Source organism: Amblyomma americanum, chromosome 9 (assembly GCF_052857255.1).
Source record: "Amblyomma americanum isolate KBUSLIRL-KWMA chromosome 9, ASM5285725v1, whole genome shotgun sequence".
NCBI lineage: Eukaryota > Metazoa > Arthropoda > Arachnida > Ixodida > Ixodidae > Amblyomma > Amblyomma americanum.
In genome coordinates, this window is record NC_135505.1 from 6,462,069 (window position 1) to 6,477,252 (window position 15,184).

At 50.9% G+C, this 15,184-nt stretch overlaps 1 pseudogene; it reads right to left on the reverse strand.

Moving 5' to 3' along the window:
* Positions 1 to 15,184, reverse strand: part of LOC144105145 (uncharacterized) — a 124,242-nt pseudogene that overhangs the window by 104,136 nt on the left and 4,922 nt on the right.

The following is a 15,184-nucleotide window of genomic DNA, read 5'->3' on the forward strand; positions in this document are numbered from 1 at the left end:
ATAGGAGTCAGTAGTGTGGCATTACTCTCCCTCTTTGAAAGACGCCGACTCGGTGCGGCAGCAATGGGAGGCAGGACAACAAGGGTAGTCGTATGTGTCTGGCGTACGGTGTAGATACGCGCGAGGCGCTAGCGGTCGTGGTATGGCTTCATCCGGGCGACATGGACAACTTCGGAGGTCGGCCGTCTAGAAGAGCAAATGGTTCCCTGGGGAAGAACATCGTAGGTGACCACTGAGCTGGCGGAGCACTTCGTAGGGGCCAAAGTATTGGCGTAGAAGCTTCTCAGAGTGCCCTCGCATGCGGGTTGGGCTTCACACCCAGACTTCTTCGCCGGGCTGGTAACGCACATTTCGGTGGCGGAGGTTATAGCGCCTAGCGTCGAGAACTTGTTGGTGCCGGATGCGCTCTCTGGCTAGTTGGCGGGCGGCCTCTGCGTAACCAACGAATTGGGCTGCACCCATAACAGAGGAGGTAGTGCTAGCTGGAAGCAGCACTGCATCCAGCATGGTTGTGGCTTTGGGATTATGTACTAAACGAAATGGAGTGAAGCGTGTCGTTTCCTGGACTACAGTAATATAGGCTAATGTGACGTAAGGGTGTATGGCATCCCTGTTCCGGTGGTCCGCATCGACATACATGGAAATCATGTCGGCGATCATCTTGTTGAGCCGTTCGGTGAGGCCGTTGGTTTGAGGGTGGTAAGCGGTTGTCTTGCCACACTACTGACTCCTATAGTGGCGCCGTATCACGGCTAAACTGTATTACCTGGAAGTTGGCAAGCCTTCAGCCATCTCAGGGCTTGATGCCTCCTCGTCAAAGTCGGCCGCCAGTCTTGGCGGGTCACGTACCGGTGTGGCAAACAACTGCTCTTTGACGCCGCGCATTAGGTGGCGTACCTTCTTGTCCTCGGGCATAGCAGGGTCGGCGCGAGTGAAGAGTTGCGTCATGTCCTCGATGAACATGGCGACGCTCTCGTTCGGCTGCAGCGACCTGGATTGCAAGGCGATTTCAGTCTTCTCCTTTCGTTCTCTGGTGTTTAACGTAGCTAAGAGCTCTCGGCGAAAGATCTCCCAGTTAGTGAAGAAAGCTTCGTGGTTCTCATACCGCGTCTTGGCTGAGTCCTGTAGTGCGAAGTACACGTTCCGCAATTTGCGCTCGCCGTCCCACTCGTTGAAGCCCGCCTCAAGGTCAAAGCTGGCCAACCAGTCTTCGACGTCATCAAACTTCTCACCGTGGAATGATGGGGGCGACCGAGGTATGTGAAGGATGAACGGCGGGGCATTCCCGGAAAGCTCACTTGTCTGGCTAGCCGTAGCGGACGTCATGGCCCTTGCTGATCTTACGAGTTGGCCGAACTCTGGTTGTAGGCCGCGCAGGCGGCGGCTCGCCTTGTGGACTGGTGTTGTAGCCACGCGTTCAGAACTGACGTCAAGAGTGTCCTCGAGGTCAGTGTACATGGACCGTCACCCAGCACCTCCACCAAATATATCGCCGAGACAGACAGACAGACAGACAGACAGACAGACAGACAGACAGACAGACAGACAGACAGACAGAGACAGACAGACAGACAGACAGACAGACAGACAGGCAGACAGACAGACATACAGACAGACAGACAGACAGGCAGACAGACAGACAGACAGACAGACAGACAGACAGACAGACAGACAGACAGACAGACAGACAGACAGACAAAAAGTATGGTGGGGCGGCCAGAAAAAGAATGTAAACCAATAGGCCCCTGCCTGTGCCACTAAGTATAACAGGCTTAAGGCAGACAGACAGAAAAACTTCATTGAGCAAGTGAGTTTTAGACACAGCTGGGTTCCTGGGCCATTGCGCCGTCCCGCACTGCTTCAAGTAGGTCATGTCGGGACATGACGTCGGCAGCCCGAGTCACCGCAGCAAGCTGCGATGTCGGGTCTGCAGACATAAACAGGACCTTCCAGTCCTCCCAGCTCGAGATGGCGTACTGTACCAGCGGGGGAGGGTCAGCAGGGCAGCCGAAAAGGATATGGGAGAGTGTGGCGTGGGGGTCACCGCATAGGAAGCATGCAGGGGATGTGCCGCAATAGTGGGATAAAATCCGAGGTGATGACAGAGAGTGGGTCTGGAGGCGTCTGAAGAGGATCTGTTGGGAGTGCGTAAGAGAGGTGTGGGAAGGAGAGTAAGTCCGACGGTCCAAACGGGGTATTTGCGTGAGCTCCGCAAAGGTGTGCGCCCGCTCCCTCGAGAATCCTGGATCGAGACTGTCCTGAGTCCGGCAAATCAGACCTCGGGCCAATTTATCGGCGGCCTCGTTTCCAGGGTTCCCAGAGTGAGCCGGCACCCACTGAAGCTCTACCCTGCGCGGTATATTTTGGGTAGGGGTGTTCAACAATTGCCAGGCAGGGAAGTGAATCCTGCCCCTGGCAAAGTTGGACACAGCCGTTTTGAAGTCGCTGAAGATGTAATGGGCGTCCGAATGTGCAAGGGCTAGGGCGATGGCGGTCTCCTCTGCCTCCTCAGGCGTAGAGCCCGAGGGAAGACGGTGAGTTAAGGGGTGAGGTAGGGTTGGATTGTAGGCAACTGCTACAGCTTCATGCGCTGTACATGCGGCGTCTACCCAAACGGCATCGTGGGCTTGCATCGTGGGCATACTTATGGAGGGCATTAGCGCGAGCTACGCGGCGAGGGATGTGATATTGGGGATGTACGTTTCGAGGAAGGGGTTTCACAACGAGAGGTTTATGTGTACGTGCAAGACGCTGTTGCAACGCGCAAGGTAGCAGGCAGCCCGAGAGATGAAGACGAAGAGGCATCAAGCCCCAAGATGGCTCAAGGCTTACCAACTGCCAGGTAATACAGTTTAGCCGCGATACCGCGCCACTATAGGAGTCAGTAGTGTGGCAATATGAATACAAAAGAATAGAACGGATGCAGGCAGTAGACAAGTAGGTAAAATTAGTTCCACGTATCTTTGCATGTGCCCTGAAATATAGTTCAGCCCGGCACCGCGCGTGTACGTCCCGAACGCCTGTGTGGCTGCGCGACACTCTCCACTTCTCTCGCAGTCTTCTCCTCTTCGGTGGATGACTCGTCGTCTTTTTACTAACGCAATAGACGGGATGTCATTTGCCGCCCTTATTTTGGTGCAGCATTGCTGCTAGTCCTCTCGCACATGCATCGGTATGTAGCTGTCTTTTCCAGTGCGAAATGTCCCATCAAATTATGCGATTGCACCACAAGTGCCTTTTGCATGCATTTTGCGGTACGAATTTGAACTTCGTGTTTGCGTCCTCTTCTATCTCTCTCACGAGTCTTCCCTCCCTCAAGTTGTAAACCTTCGCCCTTGCCGTCTTTTTTGCGCTGGGATCACTGGGCTCGCGTTAGGTGACGAGGTCGCGCTTACGATATCCTCTCGTTTCCACTCTCCAACAATCCCACGAATTGTCTCTCGCTCCACGGCTTATGTTCGGTACGGCCTAACCGCAACAGGCGAACTTCCAGGTGTCTCTGTGATGCCCAGCTTAAGCACAGGAGTGCATCCGAGCTCGCTAATGTTGTTGGTGAAGCAGTCGCGATATAATTTAGAAGGCCAAGAACCTCAGCCTTTTGCTGCTCGGTTACTGAGGGCCCTACTTCAAGCTGCTCATCCTCGATTGGTCTGCGCTCTGTCGCAACGCAGAAAACCTTCGGCTCAGTTGTATCGGTCTCGCTCACGCGCGCAGGTTGGTTTTGGCCGTCAGCTATCTCCACAACGTCAACCTTCACGACACGCCCAAGTCGCCTTCCTCTTTTCACAAGCACGTCTTTGTCCCCGCTCGTGAAAATTGGCACACTAATCTCCCCTTCTCTCATGTCGACCAGAATTTCGCTTCCTAGAGCACTGAACAAAACAGGGCCTGACAAATTGGAACCTGAAAAGGTTATTCAATTAATGGAGTTGGAGTGAATGACGGTCTTTTTAGTCGCTTTCACGCGCATTCTGGACTCATTCAACGGCTCCAGGTGAGAGAACGGACAGACACTTTTGTGCCAGAACCGCAAACACCCAGCCTGGCGTAACCCACGTAAGGCAGCTCTGTATACGTTCTCCCGACAAGCAAGTCAACCGTCAAAGTATTGTTGCGGGAAAGAATATATTTACAGCTATGTACACCAGCGAAGGAACAGCTACGAGCGGCACTCAGAACACAGTCAGAACTTCGTTGTCGTTTTCGTCTTCGTCGACCCATTCACTCGCTCAGTCTCGTCGTCGTCTTCCCGTTTCAGGACCCCCGGCTGATGAGACGCCGTCTCGGCGTTAGAGTGGCGACATATGAACCTCGTCATAAGCTTTTATGCGCCATACATCGACGACGTCGTTTGATGGGCCGGCGGACGATGGCGAGCACGCAAGGGGTGCAATTTCATAGTTCACGTCGGTGACACGGCGCACCACACGGTAAGGGCCCCGGTAGTGAGAAAGGAGCTTCTCGGAGAAACCGATGTTGCGTGACGGCGTCCAGATAAGGAAGAGTGATCCGGGTTCATATTCGACCGCCCGGTGATGGCGGTCGTAGGCGGACTTCTGGGAAGCTTGTGAGGCACGGAGCCGACTACGGGCTATTTGGCCCGCCAGCGAAGCCTGGGCGATGGCGTCCTGAGCGTAAGCAGTGGTGGCGAGTGAAAAAGACGGCATGAGTGTGTCCAAAGGCAAGATGGAGTGCCGACCAAACAAAAGGTAGAAATGGAATAGCCGGTTTTGTCATGCCGTGAAGAGTTATACGCGAAAGTCACATAAGGCAAGGCAGCGTCCCAATCTCGGTGGTCTGGCGAGACGTACATTGCTAACATGCAGGTGAGCGTGCGGTTGAACCGTTCCGTAAGCCCATTGGTTTGTGGATGGTAAGCTGTCGCGAGCTGGTGCTGCGTGGCACACGAACGAAGAATGTCATTAATCACTCGGGACAGAAAATAACGACCACGGTCGGTGAGCAGTTGACGAGCGGCGCCATGGTGAAGAGTGACGTTTTGGAGAAGAAAATCGGCGACATCGGTAGCGCAGCTGGTAGGCAAAGCACGCGTGATGGCGTACTGAGTCGTATAATCAGCTGCGACAGCGATCCACTTGTTGCCGGAAAGGGACGTGGGAAAAGAGCCAACAAGGTCGAGGCCAACACGGTGAAAAGGTTCCGGAGGTACGTCCATGGGTTGTAGGAGACCGGCAGGCAAAGTGGAGGGCCTTTTCCGACGTTGACACAGGTCGCAAGCGGCAACGTAACGCTTGACGGAACGATATAGGCCAGGCCAAAAGAAGCGGTGCCGCACTCGAGCGTACGTGCGGGACACGCCAAGATGGCCGGCTGTCGGCCGATCATGCAATTCTTGAAGGACAGAAGAGCGTAGATGCTGCGGTATGACGAGCAGCAATAGAGGACCATCGGAGCGTAGACTGCGGCGATATAAAATGCCATTCTGGAGCACATAAAGTTGCAGAGACGGATATCGGTTTGCAGAGCGGAGGCAATCAAAGATAGGGCGTAAAGATGAGTCGTGGCGCTGCTCGTTGGCGATATCGGTGAGAGCAGTGATAGCTAAGAGGCAGGGCAGGGTCTCAGCGCCTTCTAGGTCAGGTGGCTCCACGGGGTACCAGGATGAACAGTCAGCGTCCTGGTGGCGACGACCGGACTTGTACACTACCGAGTATGAATATTCTTGGAGGCGCAAAGCCCAGCGATCAAGGCGACCGGTGGGATCTTTTAGTGAAGATAGCCAACAGAGAGCGTGGTGATCAGTGACAACAGCGAATGAGCGGCCGAACAGGTACGGGCGAAATTTAGCTACAGCCCAGACAAGGGCGAGACATTCGCGCTCAGTAATGGAGTAATTTTGCTCTGCGGCGGAAAGTAGGCGGATGGCATAAGCGATGACGCGATCTTGTCCCTGTTGACGTTGGGCTAGCACGGCACCGATCCCATACCCGGGGGCGTCGGTGCGAACCTCTGTGGGAGACGACGGGTCAAAATGGACTAACATGGGCGGAGAGGTTAGCAATTGAACGAGGGAGGAAAATGAGTGCTCTTGAGCAGGGCCCAATTAAAGGGGGTGTCGATCTTAAGAAGGTCGGTGAGGGGGCGAGCGATGCCGGCGAAATCTTTGATAAAACGGCAAAAATACGAGCACAAGCTGACAAAGCTGCGCTCATCTTTCGACGACCTAGGATGAGGAAAGTCGTTGAAGGCTTGAATTTTGACTGGATCTGGGCGGACACCAGAAGCATCAACCAGGTGTCCGAGAATAGTGAGTTGGCGGCGACCGAATTTGCAGTTCGATGAGTTCAGCTGGAGTCCGGCATTACGGAAACTGTCAGAATACTGGAGAGGTGTTCGAGATGCGTGGCAATCGCAGTGATGTCCGGTGGGGATGAAGGGCGTACGGGGCTGACGGGTTAGAGGCCAAGATTTTCAAGCTCTTGACGGACGACGGCTTGTACCATAGAGATGGTGGGCAAGTGGTTGTCGCAATCATGTAGGTGCAGGGAGGCAGGGGACATGGCTTCGAGTTCGCGTCGAATGATGCGGGTCACATTTTCTGGAGGCGCAGGAGTTTGCCGGAGCAGCAGGTCTTCACATGAGGAAGTGGCAGCCGTGTTGGGGAGGCGTGTGTTCGGCTGGCTAATACGCCTGCTTTTAGCTTCCTCGAAGCGGCGATACTCCTTAATAATGACGTCGACTGTAGTGCAGTTCTTGTAGACAAGCAAGTTGAAGGCATCGTCGGCGATCCCCTTCAACACGTGACCCACTTTGTCAGATTCCGGCATAGCATTGTCAACTTTGTTGCAGAGGGCCAACACGTCCTGAATGTATGAAACATAGGATTCCGTAGAAGTTTGAGCTCGGGATGCAAGGTCTCTCTTAGCGGCGAGTGTTCGGCCTAGCGGCCGTTCAAACAGGTCGCGCAGTTTCTGCTTGCAGACGTCCCAGCTGGTCAAGTCATCTTCGTGAGTCTCGTACCAGACTCGGGCGGGATCTTTTAGGTAGAAAATTACATTGGCGAGCATTAGGGTTGGATCCCAGCGGTTGCATGTACTAACGCGTTCATACATCTGGATCCAGTCGTCCACGCGTCAATGTTGTCGGTGCCAGAAAATGTCCCAGGGTCACGAGGAGTAGAAAAAACGAGTGATGGCATGGCCGATGGTGGTGTTTGCTGGCAGGCGTCCTGGGTCATGATAAGCGAAGGCAGCTGTCGGCCGCTGTGGTGCTCCGTCGTTGGTAGACGTAGGGGAAAGGCGCACCTCCACCATATATGTTGCAGGAAAGAATATATTTACAGCTATGTACACCAGCGAAGGAACAGCTACAAGCAGCACTCAGAACACAGTCAGAACTTCGTTGTCGTCTTCGTCCTCGTCCACCCGTTCACTCGCTCAGTCTCGTCGTCGTCTTCCCACTTCAGTATCATCTGACACTACAAGAAAAGGAACGTTCTCACCTTTGACACCGTCGATCTCAAGGTCTGCGTAGCACTTGCCTATCGCCCTGGCTGGCGGAGTGCCTTGGCTTCCGAAACCGTAGAGGGCCGTGGTATCCTTCGTCAGCCTCGCACCACACCGTGCAGCCACAGACGCGCGCAGGAGGCATCCAGAGCTGCCGTTGTCGATCATGCCGACGAGAGTCGTCGTCCCGTTCAGTATGACCTGCTTCAGTAGCCCTCCAGGGGCGATTTTCTCTTCGGTGTCGGTCACTGTGTTGGTCTCGTTGCTTTGGTTTATCGAACAATGACGCTGCGTGTGGCCGCTTTTACCACTGCGTAAGCATTTCATTTCATGTCTTTCTTCTGGACAATCGCGGGAAATGTGTCCGAGTATACTGAGGGGCCAGTTGGTCAGACATAAACGAAAACGTAGCATATAGACGGGACGTAGAAGGGCGAAGACAGGACGATTGCTACACTTACAACTGAAATGAATGAAATGCGACAGTCAACCACACCCCATCGCAGAGCAACAACACGCATGCGCATAACATAAAACAAGGTAAAAACAAACTGATAATCTTAAAACGTGTGGAAAAAGATAAAAAAGGAAAAAAGAAAGAGCGATAGATAATAAAAGGTGCTAAGAAAACTCAAGTGCGTTTTAAAAACTTCAATTCCTTCTCCATCAGATACACAGATGGGGTACTAATGCACGTACCTTCACTACATTTCGAAATTTCCTGGGCTTCCAAGATTTCCCTAGCAAATTGGGTTTTACCATGCCCTACAATCTTAGTACTATTAAGCAGGGGAAAACAACCATTGCACTTCTTGCAATGCACTGGTACGTGTTCTCCAGTTTGTTGGCGAAGTGAAGAGGCATGTTCACCGAGCCTCACGTTTAGACACCTGCCCGTCTGCCCAACGTACACAGACACATATCGGAGAGGGAACTCATAAACAATATCTGTTGCGCCTGAGGCGTACGGTTTTCTATGTTTTGTGCCACAACCTGGTTCTCTTTCCCTCTCTCGATCTGCTAAAGCACATAGCATTGCCAGCGTGAGGGGCGTAGAAAACACGACGTCAACCTCAAATTTTGCTGCCACTCTCTTCAATAAAGCAGCTGAATGGGCTAGTTGGTTTTGCATCTTAGTGAAAAACAGCGCACAAGCAAGCGCTTGTCCCCTTCTTTCTGTCTGTGTTTGCTTGTGCGCTGTTTTTCACTAAGACTCTCCTCAAGTTGTGGGAGAGCGTGTGTACAGTACTCACGGATTGAAATAGGACATTCGGAGCGCGTGGCCGTCGCTTCATGGAACGCCGCCCGTAGACGCTCATGGAACCAAGGTGGTGCATTGTGGTATGGCGCGAGAGGGAGAACATCTACAAAGCAGAATTGTTCCTTCCAGTAGCCATGAGCCGGCCTGTGGTTTACCACATGCCTGCGTGGCACTGCAAGGCTAGCGCTCCGAATGTCCTATTTCAATCCGTGAGTACTGTACATATGGCATAACTTCAAACGTCCTATTCTTTTGGTCACCTGGTGTGATACGACGTAACAGAAGCTCTTGTTTTTCTTTTAGCAGTTTCTTTCTGAGAGCATCTGCAACTGCCACAAGAACATCGGCAGGGAAGCCTGCTTCCTTAAGTTTCTCGACCTGAATGTCAAAACTTCTTCCCACTCTATGAGGGCATGACTTTATAAGTGCGGACCTAAAACATGTAGCTGCTATGCCTCGCTTTATGAGCTTCGAATGGGAAGAGTCGTAAGGCAGAAGCGCTTTTTTGGATCGAGGTTAGTAAGCACAGCAAATTTGCCCACCAGTATTAAAATACAGGTGAATATCTAAAAACTGAATTTAATCATGAGCCGGTAGTTCAACGGAGAAGTTCAATGAATTCATGATTCCTTTGAAACGAGTTAGGATCGAGTCTGCTACTAAAACCAAGTCATCTCTAGGAGAAAGTTTGAGGACAACAAGAAAATCATCGACATATCTAAAAATACGCACAATGTGCTCGTAACTCAACTGAGACTGAAGCAATCGTCCAAACTTAGCCAGAAAGTTTTCGCAAAGCACAAGGGCGACACTTGACCCAATACAAATGCCACGTTTCTGAATGTAGAAATGCTGTCTATGGTTAACAATCGTGAAATTTAGGTACATAGGAGTTCCAAAAAAGAATCAATAGTAGTGGCCGCCTTTGCTTCATACATCTCACGAGGAAGAACGACAAAGCCTCCATCCTTATCTGCGAGCATCAAAGCCAACTTTAAATCACGAAAGTGCCCAACAACACTCTTCACCTTTGTGAGGCTCTTTCAAAGAGCCTCAAAACTCCTCCTAACTCCTAACTCGTTTCAAAGGAATCATGAATTCATTGAACTTCTCCATTGAACTACCGGCTCATGATTCCATTCAGTTCTTAGATATTCACCTGTATTTTAATACTGGTGGGCAAATTTGCTGGGCTTACGAACCTCGATCCAAAAAAGCGCTTCTGCCTTACGACTCTTCCCATTCGAAGCTCATAAAGCGAGGCATAGCAGCTACATGTTCTAGGTCAGCACTTATAAAGTCATGCCCTCATAGAGTGGGAAGAAGTTTTGACATTCAGGTCGAGAGACTTAAGGAAGCAGGCTTTCCTGCCGATGTTCTTGTGGCAGTTGCAGATGCTCTCAGAAAGAAACTGCTAAAAGAAAAACAAGAGCTTCTCTTACGTCGTATCACACCAGGTGACCAAAAGAATAGGAAGTTTGAAGTTATGCCATATGTACACAGGCTCTCCCACAACTTGAAGAGAGTGGCAGCAAAATTTGGGGTTGACGTCGTGTTTTCTACGCCACTCAAGCTGGCAATGCTATGTGCTTTAGCAGATCGAGAGAGGGAAAGAGAACCAGGTTGCGGCACAAAACATAGAAAACCGTACGTCTCATGCGCAACAGATATTGTTTATGAGTTCCCTCTCCAATGTGGGTCTGTGTACGTTGGGCAGACGGGCAGGTGTCTAAACGTGAGGCTGGGTGAACATGCCTCTTCACTTCGCCAACAAACTGGAGAACACGTACCAGTGCATTTCAAGAAGTGCAATGGTTGTTTTCCCCTGCTTATTAGTACTAAGATTGTAGGGCATGGTAAAACCCCATTGGCTAGGGAAATCTTGGAAGCCCAGGAAATTTCGAAATGTAGTGAAGGTACGTGCATTAGTACCCCATCTGTGTATCTGATGGAGAAGGAATTGAAGTTTTTAAAACGCACTTGAGTTTTCTTAGCACCTTTTATTATCTATCGCTCTTTCTTTTTCCTTTTTCATCTTTTTCCACACGTTTTAAAATTATCAGTTTGTTTTTACCTTGTTTTATGTTATGCGCATGCGTGTTGTTGCTCTGCGATGGGGTGGGGCTTGCTGTCGCATTTCATTCATTTCAGTTGTAAGTGTAGCAATCGTCCTGTCTTCGCCCTTCTACGTCCCGCCCATATGCTACGTTTTCGTTTATAAAATGTGTCCGAATCACCCTCAGTTGTAGCATTTGGGCTGGCCTCTTTCTTGACATCGTCTTTGGCAAATGATTTAAATAACTTTTTTTCTAAAGAACAACGCATTGCCCGTGCCACATCACGTTCGCCGTTACTTACTTCTTCTGTGATTGACTCAGCATTTCTTCCACACATAACAGAGCCAGATCTTTTCAGCATAATCTCCAGTCTACGGCATAACAAATCAGCTGGAATTGATAGAATATTTATCAGCGACCTTTCCAGAAACTTTCAAAGCTTGAAGTGTGTCCTTCTTTTTATGCTAAATGATATGATTGAAAGTGGCTTCTTACCATGCTCTCTTAAACAAGCATGTGTTATACCACTTTACAAGGGTGGCAAAAGAAATGATATCTCGAATTATCGCCCAATATCTATCGTGTCGTGTATATCACAAATTCTAGAAAAACACGTCTTATGTACAATGTCAGCATTTGTGCTGAGGCATAACGTGCTTAGCCCACATCAATACGGATTTGTTGCTGGTTCTGGTACCCAAACGTTATTAGAAAAGATGTCGGATTCCGTTCATTCTAGTTTTGATAAAAATGAAGTGGCATTTGGTCTCTTTCTTGATGTCAGGAAGGAATTTAATACTGTTCACCATGATATTCTCTGTGAAAAGTTGTTTTGCTATGGTTTTCGTGGTCCTTTTCAAATGTTACTAAGAAATTATGTGTCTCAGCGATCTCAAATGGTGGAACTAGGACCTGTGCAAAGCAGAATTATAGACTTATATAGTGGTGTTCCCCAGGGATCCATCTTATCACCGCTCTTATTTAATCTCTATGTTAATGACCTCCCCGGCATTATAACTTCATCACAGATTTACCAATATGCAGATGACACCCTCCTCATCTCATCTAATACAGATTTTTCTTGCGCACTCCGTCAACTTCAACAGGACGCTATTAATCTATATGATTAGTTTCTATGTAACCTGAATAATATAAACCCCCAAAAAACTAATCTAGTGTGCTTTAGAAATGCACACAAGCCAGTCCCGAAAAACGCTGCGGTTTTTTTGCACAGCTCCAGTTGCACTGCATGTTCTTGCTACCCCATTACATGTGTTCCGTCCGTGAAATACCTTGGCATTTACTTTGACAGTGATTTATCCTGGAACACGCACATGGCACACCTCAGTAAGAAGCTTAGAGGCGTCGCATGCTAGCTCTATGCTCTAAGGGCCTCTCTGCTGAGATATGGCATGTGCTGTTTCTTCAACTGTTCTGCAACATGGAAAAATAGGATAAACCGTATTCTCAAGAATATGGCTAAGAGTGTCATCTATTCAATACCCCATAAACAGCAAAGTGTATTCCTTTCTTCAGGTCTGCCTTCCTTTGACATTGTGTTCAAACAAATCAGTGTACTCAGATATTTCTGGAACTCTGACTTTCGGTTCCACAACGTTAAACCAATCCCATTAAGAAAAGTTTCTCGATATATTGTCCCTGCAGTGCGAACTTATTTTGGTATGTCTATGAGGTCATATTATATCTCATGTATATTCAATGAGATGCCTGATAATGTTTTCAACTTGAACACTCGCAGACAGTTACGAGATGCTATTGCCGAGCTTGAACAGCTCTAGTGCATATGTTTTAATGTACACAAAACAAAGAATTGATTTGGTAACAGAGGTTGTTGCTGCTGCCGGACGGCGCCCTACAAGCCCAATTGAGGCTTTGGCGCGTCCGCGTCTTGTATTGTTTCTTTGGGGTGAATAAAGTATTTATTATTTATTTATTTATTTCGTCCGAGGTGGTCTCCTGTCCTTGCCAGATCGCTCGTACGTAGTCTTCCGCGCAGGTGGTCGTCCTGGAACATTTTCGGTAGCCGCCGTGAACTGCCTCTTCTCACGCGTGCCGCCAAACCTTTGCTCCCGCTCTCGGTCGATACGCTCAAATTCCATAATATCGTGGAGGAGATCGTCGTCGTCCTCGTGGGTGCGTCCAAGTAGCATAGTGCAGATCTGCCTTGAGCGGAAACCGGTCAGCACCTGCTCCCGGGTGTCACAAAAATCGAGGGTGGCCTCTCGTCGAAGACGAACCTTTGAATTAAGTAGGCTGTTGTGCTTTCGCTGCGCTGCTGCACTCGCTGCTGCATCTTCCTCCATCGTTCTGCCGCTCGGGTCTGGCCGCAGAAGGTGCGGCGGAAGTGGTAGTCAAAATTTTCCCACGACGTAACCGCTTCTTCGCGTGAACGCAGCCAGTCCTTGGCAGGTCCCACAAGGTGGCACTTAGCAGTCTCCCGTTTGAATGGTTCAGGCCATCGGCGCGGTGTAGTGGTGGTCTGCAGGTTTTCCAGCCACTCTTTCGCCGACGCCGCATCGCCGCTGCCATCGAAGTCGGAAATGTTCTTGCTGAGGTCAGGCATCACCTGATCGGTTGCTGCTGCTGCCGCGCCTGGCACTCCTGATGACGATGGTAGAGCGAGCCGTTCCAGCAGACTGGTCAACAGACGGTCTTTCTCCTACATCGCGCTCAGGAAGTCGCTCACTGAAAAGTTGTCGCTCACTTTTCCACCATCTTGACCGTCGGTGGTGCCCGCTGCCGCTCCTAAAGCTGTCGCTCCTGAAGGCCGCTCGCTGTTGCATCTGGGTTGCAAGCCCCAAGGGTAGCGTTGGCCTGGCGGCCTGGGGCAAAGCAGGAAACATCCGAAGGTCCCGGCAAAGGATGAGTCGACTGGCAACAGAACAACTTGTTTATTCTGGCATCGCAAAAGAGCAGCCGGTCAGGGCGACCACGTTACTCGCAGGAAGAAATCGAAGTCTCTCGTTGGCGTCCGGGGCAGCTCTCTTTATATACCCTCGGAGTCGAGGGCAAGAAGGAGCGGCTTGGGATGAGTCGCACAAGACGGCGACGCATGAACATGTTCAGGCGTGACGGGCGCGTCCGCCAGGCCGGCGCCGGTCAGACCTCCTCGCCTCCCAGTTGGGGGGAGCTCCTCTCCCCGGCTGCCGCGCTTTGACAAGCGTGGGCAAAACATGCACACACACACACACGCACGCACGACGACACGTGGCACTGAAACCTGCCTGGACGCGCTTGGCGGGAGGCGTTGCGGCCGCGATGAACGAAGCCGCGGCGTCCGTTGCATCCGCGCCGGCTATACCGCGCGTCGAAGGCGAGACGTAACAGACCGCCCCGCCGGGAGAAGGAGATCCCGATGGTCAGGGGACTGCATCCGCTGTCCAGAGGGATGTCGCTCGATGATGCTCGTAATCGAAACCGATCGTCCCTCGACGTTGTTTGAGCGCAGCGCACAGAGAAGGCCTCGTTCTCTGGTTCAGGATCACATAGGACACTGCAAAGTCACTTCGGGAGAGTTGCCATTTTTGTGCTCGTTCCCAGCAAGCGTTAGAACTACGCCGAAACGCAACCGCTCAGTCAGCAAGCACGAGACAACCCTCACTAAGCTCTGCCAGGCTCTTTCCCCTTTTATACTACTGCCTAGTTCCTTACAGTAGTCAAGCAGCACTCAGAACGCGTCCACAAATTGGAAAATTGCACTAGAAAGCACATAATCACTTTGAAACACTAAACAAAAGCAATATGTTAAAAATCCTGCCTCAGGAAGAAAACATCAGTAACCAACAACTTTGAGGCGGATTCCCACGTTAGGGGCTTCGACTTAAGCCATCGGCGTTACCGTTGAGACTCCCCTTTTTGTAACGCACCTCAAAGGAATATTGTTGCAAAGCGAGGCTCCAGCGCAGGAGGCGGCCATTTTTGGGAGATACGGTCTGCAGCCATTGGAGAGGGCAGTGATCCGTCTCAATGATAAACCTCGAGCCGGCTAGGTAGCATGACAATTTCTGAACGGCCCACACGAGACACGCACACTCTTTCTCAGTGGCGCTGTACGCCTGCTCACGACAGGTCAGCTTACGACTAGCATACAGGACGGGGTGTTCCACTTCTCCATTGTCCCTTTGGCACAGTACAACGCCCATGCCTCGCTCACTAGCATCGCACTGAACAACGAACCCTTTTGTGTAGTCTGGCGATCGTAGCACAGGCTGGCTTGTTAGGGCGCTCTTTAGGGCGCTGAAAGCTCTTTCCTTGGTCTCGCTCCAGACGACTGTTTGGGGCTCTGTTTTTCTTAGAGCATCCGTCAGGGGAGCCGCGATATCGGAGTACCTGGGGATGTACCTCTGATAGTAGCCGGCGACACCTAAGAACGACCGAAT